This window comes from Rosa rugosa, chromosome 7 (genome assembly GCF_958449725.1).
Source record: "Rosa rugosa chromosome 7, drRosRugo1.1, whole genome shotgun sequence".
NCBI classification, from domain to species: Eukaryota; Viridiplantae; Streptophyta; class Magnoliopsida; order Rosales; family Rosaceae; genus Rosa; species Rosa rugosa.
In genome coordinates, this window is record NC_084826.1 from 22,402,657 (window position 1) to 22,409,158 (window position 6,502).

The window sequence follows — 6,502 nt, forward strand, 5'->3', positions numbered from 1 at the left end:
CGGGTAATCCTACAGGACAGGAGAATTCAGGGCGGTGATCGTGCGGGTTAGAGTATTTGTTTTGGTTTTACAGTTTTTGTAATTGTGAGGTTCGTTATGCTCAATTAGAGCTTTACAATTTTACTTGTAAGAGTGAGTTGTAATAATTAACTCGAGATTTTGAGATTTGAAATTTGAGTGTCGTGAGGTGTGGTTATGAAAAGAAAATTCAGAACGTTTATTTGATTTAGTTGTTTAATTCATGTTCCGGATTTGAATTTGTTATTCAAAATTCGGGGCGTGACAAATATGGTCTGATGTACAAGGATCAAGATGACGAACTCTTGTAGCTGGAAACAAGTCTCTCCAACTAGGTGAACAAGTGAATCTGTCCAAACGAACTTTCACCTCCTCCCCCCCTCTGATCCCCCTCCACGTAAACTTAGGGACTACAAACTTGATATCTCCAAGGTCACAAATGGATAAAGCCTCCTTCATGTTATTCATCAATCTAGGGCACCATAAGGCACCCCCTAACTTATCATCACTCTCACAAATCTCATTATAATCTCCACCAACCACCCACGGTAAGTTCCCTTGCATGCTAAGATGTCTTAACAAATTCCATGTACGTTCCCGCTCTGATGCCTTAGGACATCCATACAAACCCGTAAACCGCCAACAACCAGGATCCCCCATCTCACCAATTACGACGTCAATATGGTTCTCCGAATATGATTGCAGTGACACTTTGACATCATCATTCCAAAGCAGACATAATCCCCCTGCTCTACTAACTCCCTTCCCCTTTTTCTTCTTTACAAATTTGCAATTCACTGACACCGCATTCTTCCACCCAAGTTGCCTCCGAACACTATCCATCTCCTCCGCCGTACACCTAGTCTCACTAAGAAAAATAACATTGGGAATGTTGAGGGAAACAATCCCTTTGAGCCCTGACACTATCCAGGGGTTCCCAATCCCCTGATAGTTCCAACATAAAACATTCATTGTGCGTGATGGGTCGATGCCGGACCCATCACGGAGGAACGTTCAGGAGCACGTCCATTGCTCGGAACATCTTTCGACGAAGATTTTGGAATCCTAACAACACCTTTCTTCTTGCTGCCACCCACCGCAACATCCCTTTTGGAACTCTTCTTCCTATTCAGTAAGGCAGGCCTTAGGGACCCTTAGGGGCCAGCCCGGTCTTTAAATGACCCCTACAATTATTGCCATGCCCACACTCCACATCCAACTCTCTCTCCCCCTCCTCTGGAACAAGGCCCATAGGGTTAGCCTCCCTATGATCCAGCAATTGGGGCCCATCTTTCAAACACTCCACTCTTTCCGCCACAACTCCAGGAACTTCGGAATCCACTAAAGGCTCCAAACTTTGCGGAAAAATCACATCCCTCTGCAATAACTCCGAACATTTAATTCCATAATCAACTACATCCTTCAAATTTAATTCTTTTTTTTTTGAAAGGTGGATTTCATTAACGCATGCCAAGATGGCCATTACATATCCTTCTACTGCCTTCAACTAGACAGATCAAGAAGTTGTAGTAAGGGAACTACTTTGATACATAGAGACAGACCATCTATATTCGAACTAATCACTCACTTATTAAAAGTGAGTCTATAAACTATGGAAAATAGAGAGACATAGTAAATAGGCTCCTACCACAACCAACTATATCTTGTCTTTGCCCTTCAAGCTAGGGCTTGGGGGTATACCCGAGTACAGAACTGTTAGGACCTCATCAGCAGAGACCTTCTTTGTCTTTGGGTTTTTATTTTTGGACCCCAAAGACCTTCCTCTCTTCTTCTGTGTCCCTGGTAGCGCAAGAACTGGCTTTGGCACCATGCCCTCAGCCGGCACCAACATTCCTCCAGGAGTTTCCACAAGGCCCAGAGACTTGGCACTGAATTTAGAGGAGAATTCAGGCAACTTTACCTTTTTTGCAGAAGCAACCGGACTAGTTTTACCTTCAAGTAAGTCAGACATCAAAAATTTCAATTTTTTTGGGGAAGGAAAAGGTCTACCTCGCTTAGCTTGGCCCTCAGCGTCAACCGGCACAATAGCAAGGGAGTCTTCATCACTTGTCACCCTTGATTCAACATTCTTGATGATCACCGGCCTACGAGGCTTGCTAGACTCAGCACCACCAAACAGGGAACGCCCCAGCGATGGCAGAATGGGAGTAGTGATGCCCTGAAACCGGAATGTCCCCTCCTTGAACTGAGGACCATGGAATCCCAGAAACTGATTAGTGAGTTAGAGATTTCGAGCTACAGGTTTTCCAACAGGCTTGATACTATTTGGCAAAGTATCTGGATTGCATGGACCATTCTCATTAGGGCTGGGATCGGTCCTATTTTGTCAGTTCAAGCAGTGGAACCGAGACCGAACCGATTAGTATATTTCGGTTCGGGTTTGCCATTTTTCACATTCAGAACCGAGATGGGACCGAACCGATCACATACGGTTCGGTTCTCGGTTTTTTCGGTTTCTGAGACCAAAACTGACCTGAAACAAAAGTTACAAAACAAATATAGAGATGCTGTAAAATTTGAAAATGCAAATGCCTATTCACTTTCACTAATGCAGAGCAGATATGCACAGTTGCACAAAGTGACCAAACTGACCATTACCAAGTTACCAACAAACTTTGTCGGACAAAGTGACAATTGACAAAGTAGTAAACTGTTTCAGAAATCAGTGAAATCACAATTCATAAGTGCAAACCTGCATCACTTTAACTCATGAATCAATCAAAAAGATAGAAACTCAGTAAAACCATACAAAGTACCAACTACCAACTAGTGAAACTACAAAGTCCTAAACACATGCCATTACAAGGTTACAAAATACAAACTGTCTTGCAAAATGCAAACTGCAAAACTGCAAAGTACAACATGCAAAACTGCAAATTCTGAAAATCTGCAAGATCCAACATTCCAACAGAATCACAATTCACAGTTTGAAAATTTAAAACAACTAAGTTGCTGCACAACTCCATCAGCAATGGCTGCAATGCAGTTCACTCCTCCTAGCTTCCTTATTACACCATTCCATCAATCGAAATATCCAATATCCAACGCAAATAGCAATACAAGCAAATCTGCATTATTCAAAAATTAATATTAAAATGAAGCACTGAAACTAAGAAAAGCATTATGATATATTATTCAACTCTAAACCTACAATTCACTATACTGCAATTCACTAAATGAAAATAGAAACTGAGAAAAGTGAGAAAACAGTTCAAGCCTTCAGAAATTAAAAATCCGACGAATGCAATTGACTAAATGAAAACAGAAAAGTGAGAAAACAGTTCAAGCATTCAAAAATGCAAAATCTGCAAACTGCAATTCACTAAATGAAAATAGAAAAAGTGAGAAAAAAATAGCCATTAAAATTCTGCAAACTGCAATTCACTTATTTGAGTATTTGACATTCTAAATAGCAACTATAAACTGTAATTGTAACTTGTAAGACTGTTCATACTTCATACCTTGACAAAGGAAACCAGCCATAAACTGCAAACTGCAATTCACTCATTTTTTCTGTTTCTTCTTCTTGGTTGTAGGGGCTGAAGCTGAAGCTTCACTGCTTTTGGCTGTTTTCACACTTGGTGCTTCTGTAGATTCACCAACAACATTGGTCTTGGCCTTCTCAGCCTTGTCTCTGTCCTCCTTTTCATGTTCTGCAGAAAAAGAACAAATCAATTTTGGTTCAAGGGAAAGAAAATAGGAGAAAAAAAAATTTAATTTAAGACTTTAAGCACAGAAACACATACCAGCTTCAAGTTTTTCATAGGTCTCCATTTCCTCTACACTTGGTACATACTCCAACCCCATAATTGAATCAGACTTTAGCCAATTTTGCAGACAAATCAGCTTCTCAACTGTTCTAGGAGTTAAAGAGCTTCTATATGGGTCTATCACCCTCTTTCCAGTGCTGAAACTGGACTCACTTGCAACCGTAGACACTTGTATGGCTAATACATCTCTAGCCAATGATTGCAAGTTGGGATATTTACCTCCATTCAACTTCCACCAATCCAAAATATTCCAATCATCCTCTTCCCCTTGCTTCACTTCAGGCTTTTCTATAGGGTCCAGCAAATATCGATCCACTTCATGCCCCACAACAACTTCATTGTTTTGTTCAAGCTGCCTATTCCAGTCTTCAAGCATAACAGCCCTTTTTCCACTTACTGTCCTTGATCTGCCTTTACTCTTACTAGTTGCTGTCTCACTAGTAGTTGGTGTTTTTTTCTTATGTCCTCCACTTGATGCAGCATTAGACTGACTGTACAAGTCACACAATTCTATAACGAGTTGCTTCACTTCCTCGGATTTCTTCTTGATCTCCCCACTAGGCAAATTCAGCCACACTTCACACACTCTGCCAATGTTTCTCAACTTATACCTAGGATCTAAGACCACAGCAACTAGGAAAAGTTGGTTCATGTCATCCAACGAACCAAAATACTTGTCATACTTGGACTTCATTTGAACTGCCATGTCATACAGAACTTGGTCAGCTTCACTTGACTCAGGCCCTACACCAATTGAGCTAAGTTCTTCAAGCTCAGCTTCAATGGTTACAACATCATGGAAGGCCTTGTGTGCAGTTGGGGTAAGTGAAGCACTTATATTAAGTGTCACATCATAAAAGACCTTCAAAAACTTAACAAAAATGGCTGCATTGTCCCAATCTGAATCAGTTGGTGGCCCAACTCTTTTCATAGGCACTCTCCTCCTACTTGTAGTCTCTGCTGCATCTTCAGCAACTTCTTCATCTTCATCAAAGTAGTTTCGGTACCTTTCATCATCATCATTCAACCTCTCGAAAGCTTTTTTCAACTCCAAAGATGTGTCCAACATAAGAAAGGTGGAATTCCACCTTGTTGGAACATCTAAAATGCAAATCTTATTGCATTCAACTTTCTCCTTCTCCACACATTTTTTAAATTCATCTAACCTAGCACCTGAACTCCTAACATATCTCACTGCATTCCTTATGCTTGCCACTGACCTCTCCATCATATTCAAACCAGACCTCACAATGAGGTTTACAATGTGAGCTAAACATCTCACATGCATGAACCTACCTCCACAAATTGGTTTAATCTCCCAACTACACATTTTCTTCCTAAGATAATCAATAGCATGCTTGTTCGCAGATGCATTGTCAACAGAAACAGTTAACACTTTATCGATTGACCAATCAATGAGACAAGACTCTAACAATTTTCCAATTGTTATACCTTGGTGATTAGGAACTACACAAAATGCAAGCACTCTCTTATGCATTGTCCATCCCCGATCAATAAAATGAGCAGTAACTACCATGTAGTTTATGTTTTGACAAGAAGTCCAAGTGTCGGTTGTCAAGCTAACACAATGAGACTTCAATTCTCTCCTCAACTCCTCCTTCTTGGCATCATACATGCGAAGAAAGTTTTTCATTATGACTTTCCTACAAGGGACTTTAAAAAGAGGCACAGCAACACTGCAAAAGTAATTAAACCCAGGTTTTTCGATGAAACTAAATGGAAGTTCATCAACAACAATCATGTGAGTAGCAGCTTCAATGCAATTATCCTGACTCCAATTCACAGAAACTAAACTGCCCTGCCCTCTTTTCCCATCACTGGTTAACACTTGTTGCCCAAATTCTACCTTAACTCTACCCGGGTATCCTTTACAGACTATCTCTATGTGTTTCCTAAGAGATGAAGTACCATTATCATAAGGATTGCATGCCAAATGCGTCGGACAATACTTACATTGAGCTCGTTTGGTGTTGCCAACCACCTTCTGAACTCCATCAACAGTCTCGATTAATGGATGATCCACCTTCGTGAAATGATCCCAGACATCTGACCTCTGCTGGCCTTTCTTTCCTCGTTTTCTTTTCACAGGAGCAGTGCTTCGAGCCTTGCTTGGTTTTGATGTTGGGGCAGCTTCCGGGTTGTTGCTTGCAACAACGATTTCATTGCAACCAGAGGATGGCAATGATTGTTGGGAATCAGACGCAGCAGACTGGCTAGACCCAGATTGTTCGACACCACAAGTTTGAGGCATGATGAAAAACTGAAAAAGAATGCAATCAAGTTGGCTATTTGGGAATGAAAAAGAATCAAATCGAGTTTGGGAATGAAAAAGAATCGAGATTTCAATCTGATATAAGACCAGATTGAATGATTTGAATCGATTAATTGAATTTTGGGGTTAGGGTTTCTGTCGAATTAGGGAAGAACTCATGAGAGATTGAGAGGAGGCGAACCAGAGGATGGCAATGATTGTTGGGAATCAGACGCAGCAGACTGGCTAGACCCAGATTGTTCGACACCACAAGTTTGAGGCATGATGAAAAACTGAAAAAGAATGCAATCAAGTTGGCTATTTGGGAATGAAAAAGAATCAAATCGAGTTTGGTAATGAAAAAGAATCGAGATTTCAATCTGATATAAGACCAGATTGAATGATTTGAATCGATTAATTG